Here is a 13,489-nt window from a genome sequence, read left to right on the forward strand (position 1 = left end):
TCATGAGATTGTTTCACTGTAAGCACGGACTACTTATTATGAGGCGAGAAGAGACATGGTGTCCTCATTTACACTGAACTCATCTCCACAATCAACAAAATAATCAATTTTAACACAATACATTCTGGTAAAGATACCCTTTATTTTGATGGCAAGTTCTAGTAAGCATGGTCAGATAGAGATGAAATGTAAGAGGTTGTTGTACAACTCCTCAGTTTAGAAGTCCAATGTATCTGGCCATTTATGCTTATGACTCCACTCCTCTTTAATTTGGGCCTGGCACCTTGAAATAAAAGCCCTCAATTAAGGACATAATGGGTTACTCCAACCCTTTTTTTGGGGGGGTGGGGGGGGCAGGGGGATATGTATTGGGGAGCTTCTAGTTTTTAAAAACAGAGAGAGCTTTTTCTGTTGCCATGCATTAACTTGGCTCTCCCCAGGTTAAAAGGTTAATCCAGATGCAGATCCCCTTTTCACTGTGCCGAGAGGGGTATCTGCTACACCTCGCTGACTAGGCCAAAAGAAAGACGAAACTTTTATCCGGGGATGCTGTATCTCTTGTGCAGAGAGAACTTGCTGGCATTTCGGTTTTTGACTACCCTAATGGGTGGGATCAGTCTGATATGCAATAGAATAGATTCACTCTATAATAGCACAAGTGAGCAAAAACTATTTTGAGACTTGAGCCGGAATTTACAGAAGGGCAAGCTATTGGGTTTCTCTTAAAGCTGTCCATTCTCAGAGTTCTCATATTATATAGTTTTTTTTTATTAGTTTCACAAACTCAACACACAGTGAAGCAGGATTTTGCATCAAATTTCTACAATAATACCCGAGATTTGTTGGCATTGCCTTAGAGCGGTTGTCAGTAATTTTCTTTCCTCCTCCATAGTGCTTTCACAGGCTCTTACCTATGCTGCAAATATGGTGGGTATGCCATCTTTCATCAACGTTTTTGGAATCAATCATTAACAAGATGTTTGAGGTGGTTTATACTGATACCTCATTTAAGCCAGCCGTGGTGCCCCTTAATTTTATAAAAATGCGAATAGCCAGGCACGTGAAATGTCTCCCAATACATTTATAAAATGTGTCTAAAATCATTGAACCCCACCTTTTGGCATAAACCATATCTGCCAACCCCAAAGCAGTGAATCTCCAGGGTTCATGAGATGTACATTATGGAAGTGCTCATGGCTCCTCTGTGTGGGTTTCATGGATACTTGGCGTCTTTGATTGGACTTCATATCTAGGTGTAATTGTAATAAAGACATCTGTACCATACACCACTGGATACCTATATTTCTTTCACCTAAAATATTTATGTTTCATTCAACTGATTCAAATCCACCTTGAAAAATATAACTTCCCTTTTTTTTTATCATCCTTCTACTCTTTTCACCTTCTCTGTCTTCACTCCCTTTCTTCCCCTGTACTGCTCTCCATCTGTTGTTCTATAGTTTGCACTAGAGCGTGATGACATTCTTATATAAATATCTGATGTTATCAGAAGAACTCAGACTACTATGACAGCACTACATTTGAAACATTGGTTATTGACTGTAATATACCTTTTGTCAACCGAACCTATTATTATTTTTCAAAATTTTTGTATTTCTGTTACAATAAAACGATCATTGTAAAATAAAAAAACAAACATTGTTTAAAAAAACATGAATTTTTTTTTCCCAGGTAAAGCTGAAATAATGTAGAAACGGAAGGATTAACACTAAAAACCCCATCTCTTAAAACATATTGTGACCAAATCCACTACACCGATCTCCAGACATCCTATAATCAAACTCTTAGTAGAAAGTAGGTAGGTCCAGGCACTCAAGGTTTCTTCAAAAAGGCAGATTTATTGAAAACTGAATATGCAAGGTTTAGGCCTTCACAGAGGCCTTTGTCAGCTGTGCATATACTGTCTCCAAATGAGCATGGAACGACATAGGTCCTTAAGAAAGGGGAGCTGGTGATTTTCAATCAAAAAGGGAGTCTTATCATGTAGTGCTGCAGCAATAACCATTTTATCTCACAAAGGCTTGAAGCAGACCAAAACGTCCATAGGAGATGTAGCCAATACACAGGGTGATCTGGGTAGTCTGGAGATACCGTCAGTATGTAGGCCCTTCACTTGCTTTTGCCGAAAGATGATGGAGAATAAGCTCCTAAGTAAACGTGATAGTTCTCCCTCACTAACGCCTTCTGCTATTGCTCGAATTTTCATGTTTTTGCACCAACCAGCATCTTCTAGTGCCTCAACCAAGTGGTTAGTGAGCCAAGAGAGTGTTGTAACTGTTTAGTGTGTTTGGCCTAATCTACCTGTTGCTGGCTAATGGTGACAACGTCCTCCTCTTTGGCCTTAACATAACGGTGTGAAGTTCCTCTCGGAGCGTAGTCACTTAAAAAAGGAGGATATGGGGGCGGGGCCTAACTGTCATGGAGGACAGACGTGATCCACTGAAGCTCCTCCATAATCTTGCTTAAAAAAGCAACAAGAAGCATTACAAAGCCTGATTCCGGGTCCACCTGGAGCCCAATCTGACGCCTGACACTGCTGGGCTCGGTTGTAGGGGTCGGTGACCCGGAAAAAACAGATAGCCACGCACGAAACGACATGCGGCCTTGTATACAACGGGTGGGAGAGGCGGCCGCTCTCCCACTTCGAGGATACACAGTGACCGTTACGGAGAAGCCCCGTTACCCCCCCTGGGACCGTTGGGGGTGAACACGGTCCAACACGGGAGAACTGCACGCCACAGTGGTGAGGGGGAGGTGAAAGCCAGCAGACAAGCGACTCACCTAACTGCAGACTCACCTCTAATGGCGGACACCTCGTGCCTCCCTCGCACTGAGACCACGCTCCAGACCAAACTAGAGGCTATCATGGCCGCATTCTGGGTGAAGCTGGAGAACAGGGCACTGCAACATGCTGCACAGCAGGCGAGTAGTCTCTTACCTAACCAGCAACCCCCACGCAAACGGGACATACCCACGGCTCCGGCAGGGAAGAGGATCACGCGGAGAAGGCTGCCCAGGCCCCAAACCTCGCCTCAGCACAAGCAAAAGCAAAGCCGGTCACATCAGAGCCCGACTTCTGCCCACCACCGAAGACTCCCAATACTTACCACAACCACTATCCATGGGACTGACCGGCCCCGCAGAACGAGTCCAATAACCAGGGGCACGAAACACCACATCGACCTGCACAGCCGTGAGCTACGCCACCACAAGCCGGAGGCCTGGAACTCAACCACGCAAAAGCATCAGACACTGCAGGCTGAGAGAGCCCAAGAGGACAGCGTCTGGCACCCAGCTGGAATCGGATGAGTGCAAGCAGGCCCGGACTGGCCATCGGGCAAACCGGGCAAATGCCCGGTGGGCCACGATGGCCACGGGCCGAGGCCGGGGAGATCCAGCCGGTCTATGCAGGGCCGGCGCTATTCGAGCGCCGGCCCCGCTGTGTTGCATGAAGGGCCGGTGGGGAGATCGAAGATCTCCCTCACCGGCCCACATGCTCTCAAATGCGGCCGCCGGCTGGGAGAGAGAGAGGGAGGGAGCCAGCCTGGAGAGGCGGACCCGGCGGAGCTCTAACTTGCAGCTCCGCCGGGTTTTTCTCGCGAGATCCGGGCCGTTGCCATGGCAACCGGCCCGGTCTCGCGAGAGTGAACTCTAGCCCGAAGGCTAGAGTTCACTTACCACGAGGACCACCAGGGATGGATGTCAGCAGCCCCCCCTTCCAGGCTACAGGTAAGAAGGGAAGGGGGGGGGGGGATATAATATATTTATTTTAAATAATAATAAAAAAAAACTCAATAACTCAATATTGGCATTTACACAATACATACACAATCCTTGCAAACACACACATCACCCTCACCCAGCACCCAAACATACTCACACAGCACCCAGCACCCTAACATACTCACCCAGCACCCTAACATACTCACACAGCACCCTAACACTCACCCAGCACCCTAACATACTCACACAGCACCCTAACATACTCACACAGCACCCTAACATACTCACACAGCACCCTAACATACTCACACAGCACCCAGCACCCTAACATACTCACCCAGCACCCTAACATACTCACACAGCACCCAGCACCCTAACATACTCACCCAGCACCCTAACATACTCACACAGCACCCTAACACTCACCCAGCACCCTAACATATTCACACAGCACCCTAACATACTCACACAGCACCCTAACACTCACACAGCACCCTAACATACTCACCCAGCACCCTAACATACTCACCCAGCACCCAAACATACTCACCCAGCACCCAAACATACTCACACAGCACCCAAACATACTCACACAGCACCCAAACATACTCACATAGCACCCAGCACCCTAACATACTCACCCAGCACCCTAACACTCACACAGCACCCTCACATACTCACCCAGCACCCTCACATACTCACCCAGCACCCTCACATACTCACCCAGCACCCTAACACTCACCCAGCACCCTAACACTCACCCAACACCCTAACGTACTCACCCAGCACCTAACGTACTCACCCAGCATCCTAACGCTCACCCAGAACCCTAACGCTCACCCAGAACCCTAGCTCACACAGCACCCTCACTCACATAGCACCCTAACACACACAGCACCCTAACACACACACAGCACCTTCGCACAGCACCCTAACACATAGCACCCACACACAGCGCCCTCACACACACATACTGCATCCTCCCACACACACAGCACCTTCCCACACACACTATACTCCTCACAAATGCACACTACACCCCTCACACACACAGCAGCCCCCAAACACACTGCACCACTCACACACACACTCACTAGATCTCCTATACGCACTCCTTCACACACACTAGATCCCCTACACACAGACGCTGCACCACCTACAACACACACACTACATTTCTGACATACACACTCTGGATACCCTATGCACACACTAGATTCCATTTAAGCAAACACATTGTGTCGCCATAAATGGGATACCGTGAGTATCCCAATTATGGAAACCCCTGAGACAAGTTTCAAGCAAACACAACGCAAGCATGTTATTAAATTTGCTTGCGCTGTGCAGAACAAATCTAGGGGCCCTTTTCTCAAGCCCTGGAAGAGCATTGAACCAACATGCTCACTTTGAGATGGGGCGTGCTTGTCATTGGGGATGACAAAACACACCCTATCTGGCCCCGCCCCCTTTTCAGTGGGCCGCTGTGAATAAAAAATGCCCGGGCCGAATTTTTTCCCCAGTCCGGCCCTGAGTGCAAGTAGCAGACCAGAGTCAGCCAGACACAGACTGATCAATCTGGACGTTACTAACATACCCCTTAATGCAAGAACTGCCTTATGTTAACTACCTAACCGTAAAGTTACAGTTTATGTGCTGTCATTATCTCACCCAATTTTTAACTGCTTACGTCTACATATGTTTATCTTAAAAGCTTACACATAGAATGAATAGCTAACCCTATCTAAAATGACAAGTTAAGCGAGTTGTACACTAGCAGTGAAAACAAAAACAAAAATGGTCTACATGTAATCTGGGGAACGTGCAACCAGTGCCTTACTCAGACAAAGCTTTCTCCTTTCACAATGCATCAATGTACATACATAAGCTCAAACACACCTAGCTCGACTAACAGCAAATCTAGCCTAGCATGTTATACTATACCTACAAAATAGGTAAGTGTGTCGGCCTGCATCAGCTGCTGTGGCGGTGCCAGCTTGTACGCTCTATTGTTGTGTCCTTGGGCCCAGTGGTCTAAATATTCTGAAGTTTATCTATAGTTCTATATCTAAACCACTTGTATTATTTTATTACTTAACCTTTCATGTCAGTGTACATACTGATCTTCAACGGTTTATATTGCCTGTTATGCTGACATAGCTGTTGTCTAAACCTGAACCAAGCATGAATCTTATAACAAAAATGTGCAGATGTAACCTATGCCGATTAATGGCCGGTACCTGCTGTTGTGGCAGGGCCGGCATGTTTGTCATCACTATGCACGTAAAAATAAAGAATTTAAAAAAAAAAAGGAGGATATTCTTCATAAGCTCCAGAAGCACCTTTTGTAGGAATGGAGAGGTCTTCTGGCACCGAGGGGTCTCTTGTACACCATGTCTGGGCACCATCTTAGGTCTTGACGGCTAGAACAGCATATTTCCAATAACTCAAGAACTGTTGCCAAGGACTTTTACTTCTTCATGTTCTTGCCAATAGTTATTAGGAAAGGATATCAGAACTCGTGCAAGATGCATCCGACTCCAGTGATGGTCACTCCACCCCTTTTGATTTATTTATTTTTATCCCATCCTACCTTATTCACCCATGATTGCCTCCCCACCTAGCTCAGAGTGCACAGAAGAAGCCCGTAAGCCTTCGATCTAGCTCTTGTAGATTAATTAGACAGCCATGAGCTTGCAATCTTAAGGTTATAATGGAGATTTGAGACAAGAGTGGGAATTTGGAAGTTATGGTCAGAGAAAATTAAAGGAAGATTGCAGCTACTGGTAAGATATAAAGGGAATGAGGAGGTAATTTAGTAACATATCAAACAGCTGGAGGAGCATGCTATACATTTAGAAGGAACCTGGGAGGTTGGGTAGTTCTTAGAGAAAATGAAGAGTCTAAATATTGCTGTGAGCTGGGTTTGTGGATCGAGGCCCAAGGAACAGGCATGGAGAGAAGGAACAAGTATATGAAAGAATTCACAACTAGGAGGGGCAAAGGACAGATAGAAGTGGTGGCTAAAGCAAACATATGTTGTATACAATTAAAAAGTTTACCAACAAGATTCTATCGGTCAAAATAGTAATAACTAGCAGATTGTATTGATGCTGTCCATAGAGATTCATATCAAACTGTATTTGTGTAATTGTTTCTCTGTATATCGGCAAAAATGTATGTAGTATTCGTATGATGGTTCGGTAGTTTCATACGAATGAAGCTACCGAACCATCAGACCACCCCAGTGAGAAGTGTGCGCCTCATTAAGCGTTCACACTCTGCAAACCGCAGCTTAATTGATTCATTGTATGTGCCTGTGTGGTCGCCGTTCGGCATACGAACCACGTGCGGCGGCCATCTTACGCATGAAAATCTCAGCGGTGTTTGGTCGTCGAGTGTCTGGAACTCAAATCGGACACTCAAACAACTGAACACCGCTGAGACCTCCAGAGCTCCATAACTCACGAACGGAGAGACTAGGCAGCCCCTCGTTCGGTAAAAGCAATGTACCTAACAAGGGAATTAATACGAATGGAAGATTAGCTGTGGATGGCAGGTATTTCTATGTGTTTTAACTCCTGAACAGAGACCGACCGCAAGGCCAAAACGCATGGAGCCTTTTTCGGATACCACCTCGTGTGCGGTCGGTCAAATTACACCCTCCACCTAACTCCCGAACCCCTGGTCCGATCTGGGTGAATTTTGGATATGTTAGTCACCCAGATCAGGGCTACCAGGGGATACCCAAATTATTATTCTCACTACGTGTTTTGGGGTACATCTAGAATTGACTAATTATGGTGAATCCCTCCCTTGCATGGGAGAATGCTTTAAAAGTAGGTTGTGTGAATTAAAAGTCAGTTCTGCTCCTGATGCTGTGTGTCGTCCACTCATTGGAATCTGTATGGGGATATTCGTGGATTACTTTGTTTGCTGGAATTATTACTTCATGGTATTTTTACTACTTGTTCCTGATCCTCACTGGGATCTTTAGTGGAGTTAACCTGTGGAATACCAGGCCTCCGCTACAATAACTATGTGTACATGAAATATTGGTGGAAAACATTCACTGAACATAACAATCAGAAACTTCATGTACAGAAAATTGCTGTGATAAACTACAGGTACAAGTAGTAACATTGTCATAGTAAGAAATAATAATATGGTGATGGGGGCTACAATAAACGAGGGGGAGTATCGTCATAGATTTAGTCATACTCATTACCTGAAAGTTGTAGGAGAGGTAAAACGAAGTCTGAATATTGCAGTGAGCTTGGTTTGTGGATTGAGACCTGAAAGTTGCGGAAGAGTCTGAATATTGCTGTCAGCTGGGTTTGCGCTCCTTTGTAAACTGCACCAGTCCCAGAAAATGTTAACCCTTTGTGTCAGTAGAGATCAAAGGGACACTACACTGCCTAAATAATAATTTATTTATTTTTAAAACACTGTTTAGCAAATATACCTCCAATGAAAACATGCATGCATTTAATTGTGCATTTTTTTTCTCTGGTTATACATCTAAATACTGTTTGCAAAAGATGCAGATCTCTTGTCTGCAGCCTTTGCAAGCCCTCCTCTTCTAACCCCACTTTCTGTGGCTGTCGAATAACAGAATTTCAAGTGCAGCTCACTGGACAACCGCTCATCACGATACACAGGATTCATGGCCGCTAGACATGTGCAATTCGTTTTGGTCCAAATGCGAATTCGGATGCATTTCGGGCAATTTGGACATTCGGGTACTTCCGAATGTCTGAATAGCTGAATTGCCGAAGTTCTGAAATTGCCGAATTTCCGAAGTGCCGAAATTCCGAAGTGTCAAAGTGCCGAAGTTCCGAAGCACAGTGTTGCCTAAGTACTAATATACTTATCCAGTGGAAGAATGAAGAATGTTACACTGTATACAAGTTTAAATAAAAAGTATACAAACATAGCCAGGATTCATCTGTAAGCATTTGCAACACTTACAACAATCAAGTAACACATATTCATATAAAATGTAAGTTACTTAGCCTGTCAATGGAATGACAGGCATGAATACGTAGATAACTCCCTAATTCCCACGGTATCAGGGAGCTATTTACTAAAAGGCTGAAAGACCTAAATTGGTATTTAAGCCAAATTTACTAATACTAAGTAAAGATGACTTATTATTAGTAATTAATTTGCCCCTACTCATTATACCGCGAATAGGGGCATGTCTAGTAAACAGTGAGCAGCCTGTGGCTGCTCACTGTAAAAAACAAAAAACAAAACGTCCCCCCTCCCGAGCCCCCACCCATGATGCGTGAGTGGGGGCTTCTAACCTGAAGGGGGGACCTATTGCCCCCCCCCAGCCACCACCCCTGAGCGGTGGGTGGGGGCCCTAATGAAAAATAAGGGGGGGGGACCTATTGTCCTCCCCCCAGCCCCCACCCCTGAGCGACGGGTTGGGGCCCTAAAGTGAAATAATGGGAGGGGAAATATTGTCCTCCCCCCTGAGCGGCAGGTGGGGGCCCTAAAGTAAAATAATGGGGTGGACCTATTGTCCTCCCTCCGGCCCCCACCTCTGAGCGCCGGGTGGGGGCCCTAAATCAGAAAAACGGGGGGACGGAACGGACCTATTGTCCTCCCCCCAGCCCCACCCCTGAGTGGCAGGTGAGGGCCCTAAAGTCAAAAAAAGGGGGGGGACACCTATTGTCCTCCCCCCGGCCCTATAGTTTAAAAGCCCCCACTCACGCGGCTTGGGAGGGGGGACACTTTTTTTTTTTAACAGTGAGCAGCCAGTGTAATTTACAATTTACAAATACTATGTAATATTTACTTGGTATTAGTAAATTTGGCTGAAAGACCAATTTAGGTCTTTCAGCCTTTTGGTAGATAACTCCCTAATACCGTGGGAATTAAGGAGTTATCTACTAAGCTGCTGCAAGAGAAGTCCCGAAGTGTCAAAGTACTGAAATTCCAAAATGCTGAAGTTCCGAAATTCCGAACTGCCAAAGTGCTGAAGATCCGAACTCCCGAATTTCGGAATGCCGAACTGAAAATTTTCCCCATGCACATGCCTAATGGCCGCTGGGATTCAGCATGCTGTCAATTGGCAGAGAGACCTTATTATAGACTTCGCACCCATTACTGAACATCCAGGCTGCTGCTGGTAATCTGTGCTTTGTGTTGGTGTCAGATACTGTGTAGTTTGTGTGTGTATGGGTCAGTGAGTTAATGAGTGTGTGTGTGTTGGTGGATGTGTGTATCACAACCACATCATCACAAACAAAGGTAACCAGCATACACACACCACACACTGTGTACAGCCAGCACACACAACTCAGAGGGTAAGACACTCGGGGTAATTCACAAAAGATTTTTGTGACAAAACAGACATGTTGTGACTATAGCACAGTTAGCAATTTTTTTTCAGTTCAGATATTTTTGCCACCGTTTTTTCTTTTAGATTTCTTTTGCGAAAATCCAGCATATAGCTCTGTCAATGTCCAGGGCTCTTGGCAGGGGCCCCAATTTTTTTAATTTAAATTATTTTGTGTCAGTACAAGTAGATTGTCATGATGGACAAATTTATTAGGCTACCACTTTAGTCCCTTAGACAAGTACATTTTTTAAACAATTCCACACCCCTGGACAATTCTATTTATTATGTAACTGTCATATTCTCATAAACATCACTGGAGGAATCTGTAAAGTGGTATAAAGCTATCATAGACTTAAGATAAGGTCAGGGACTAATGAAAGTATTTTAAAAAATTGGGCAGACTAGATGGGTCGAATGGTTCTTATCTGCCGTTATCTGCATATATATTTTAGCGCTCTACTTAAAGGGACACTATAGTCGCCAGAACAACTACAGCTTATTGAATTTGTTCTGGTGAGTAGAATAATTACATTCAGGCTTTTTGCTGTAAACACGGTCTTTTCAGAGAAAATGCAGTATTTACATTACAGCCCAGTGATAACTTCACTGGCCACTCCTCAGATGGCTGTTAGAGATCCTTCCTGGGTCATGGCTGCCTAAAATGCATCCAAACATTCAATATCTCCTCCCTCTGCATGCAGACACTGAACTTTCCTCATAGAGATTCATTGATCAATTCATTTCTATGAGGAGATGCTGATTGGCCAGGGCTTTGTTTGAATCATGCTGGCTTTGCCTTTGATCGGCCTCCTTGTCAGTCTCAGCCAATCTTATGGGGAAGCATTGTGATTGGATCAGGCTACCACTTCTGAAGATGTCAGCAGACTGCTTGTTTTTCTGAGTCTAACAGCATGCAGAGTTACAGCTTCAGGCTTGAATACAGTAAGATTTTTACTATATTTATGGAGGCATGAGGGGCCCAGGGGGGCTAGATTGTCGTTTTAACACTATAGGGTCAGGAATACATGTTTGTGTTCCTGATCCTATAGTGATCCTTTAAGGTGTAGGTTTTTACTTCTATCACTTTACAGATTTTGTATTTTGGGTGTGGATGAGAGGGTATTCCACACAGGTGTATAGAGCTGCTGCTGTTTATTCACTTTAGCACTTTTTTGTATACACAACCCTCCTGAAAGGAGGTGTGTAGCGGAGCCCTAGTCCTAGCAGGGACACTGCTCCTGTCAGGGTATTTATATCGGCAGACATTTTGTGCTATGATAGAAATACAAAGTGTATGTTCTGAAGTCATTGCTAAACAGACCAGACTCCATTTTGTATCTTCAAGTTAACAAAGAGACACAAAATTTCTATCCTTTCTCTTTGACTGACTGCTTTGCCCAAGCTGAATGGAATGTGTATATAACCAAACCAAATAGATAAGACATTGAGAACGGGGGATGGACAGAATATAATAAATTCTATTCCCAGACTTAGGTGACAGAGGATTAAATAATTAAATTTTACTTTCGATATTGTACAACGTCCCATTATAGTTTAAGGTGAAACTTAGTTCACAAACTATCAATTTTAGGAATTATAGCAGAATTTGCAGACGCATAGTCTGAAGAAATTCTCTTGATCTGACAGAAAAAAATGAGTTATAGCCACCATAAAGATAACGTAAATGACTCAAAAATAGCCACCAGGAAAAGTTAACTCTTTCCTGGATAGGTATGTCTAGTGGAACAATACTGCCATCTAGAGTCCAAATATTAAATTGGTTACCTAGAAGGGAACCACACCCCACATTTGTGATTGGCTATCACCTAAGGAATTTTTCCCTTTAAAAAGATAAGACAAGGGAAGAGAAATTTAGAGAGATTCAAAGATTGAAGAGAGAGACATTACGACACTCTGGGGATTCAGAGAGATCCAGGCAGAATCGGGCGACCAGAGTAACCAAGAAACTCTCACACTCCATGCAGAGAAAGAGATCTATAACATTTAGCTACCTGAGGATATCTGATGAGAAAATATCTACTTAACTGGTAAATATACAGACATTTAATTAATTAATTAAAATTAATTAAAATTAATAGCATGATATATGACTGGATAAATCATGTTTGATTTCATATTTAGAAATCGTAATTATTAAAGAATATATATATGGTTATAGCATCCCATCTGCAGCTGGGATTAATATAGCCATTATTGTATTTGTGTGATTAATATCACGTTAGCATATCATGACCATTTATCCAGCTGTATTGATTGGCTCTAAAATAAGATAAAATATCTGTTTAGACAAATTAATTAAAATATCAGCTTATAGAACATAGTAGATTTTCTCATTGGATGCAAGGAAATGTTGAAATGGTTGATGACTGGTTAAATGTTATTTATTAATATTACATAGGAGTAGATCTTAAATCCCTAGAAGAGGTCTAGCCAGCATTGAAAGGGTTATTTCTAACTGCTAGCTAAGTTCTATTGCCCTACACTGTAGCTCTGTGTGTGAAACATCACATTCCTTCTGTGAAGCCCATCGTAAATCAATCTTGACACCTAATGCTTTAGACTTAAACTACGTCTTAGTCATTAGGAAATGTTGTTTTAAATTACCATATTGTATTACATATTCATGTTATACTGAAAATTCCATTGATTATTATCATGCATGTTACTCATCATTATTATTTAAATTGTTAAGAAATAAATATCTATTTTTATAACAATTTGTGATTTTTAATTACCGGTATATGGTTTTACCTTTCACTTAACACGATAACGTTCTTAGGGATCTGAGAATTGAAATCGTGGGCAATTCTCTCTGTTTACAATTATTATCCCATAAATATCCCCACACTCCGCTGGTTACTCCAAAATACACTCAGGAACAAGTAAAATAATCCAAGGATCTCCCACCAACTCCCCAGCAGCTGAAAGACACTCAGCTCTGGGGGTATAACTGAATTTTATTGACACATACATGGCTTTTATGCCTAGTCCTATGCAAGGGGTTTCACATGCCGAAAATGCAGGGTTTCAATCCCCAAATCCCCAAAGATAATTGCCCGAGTAAACTCCTCCAATTTAATTATCTCTCAGGCACAAAAAATCCACAAAATATCCTGTACCCCAAAAGTCCCCCAACCATACCTGGGAACCCCACAAAAAGCACATTCTCGGCTAGCCGCCGATCTGAGTGACCAACATATCCAAGAATCACTCAGATCGGTTCAGTAGAACAGGAATGCCATTGTGTGGAAGTTTTGACTAGCCAGACACAAGACACTAGCCCAAAATAGTTCCAGGAAAATATGGGTCTCAGATGGTCTCCATTCGTGGGGCTCTCGTGCAAAAACCATACAAGGGAATCTCTCGCTTTCAGGG

The sequence above is a fragment of the Pelobates fuscus genome, chromosome 8 (assembly GCF_036172605.1).
Source record: "Pelobates fuscus isolate aPelFus1 chromosome 8, aPelFus1.pri, whole genome shotgun sequence".
NCBI lineage: Eukaryota > Metazoa > Chordata > Amphibia > Anura > Pelobatidae > Pelobates > Pelobates fuscus.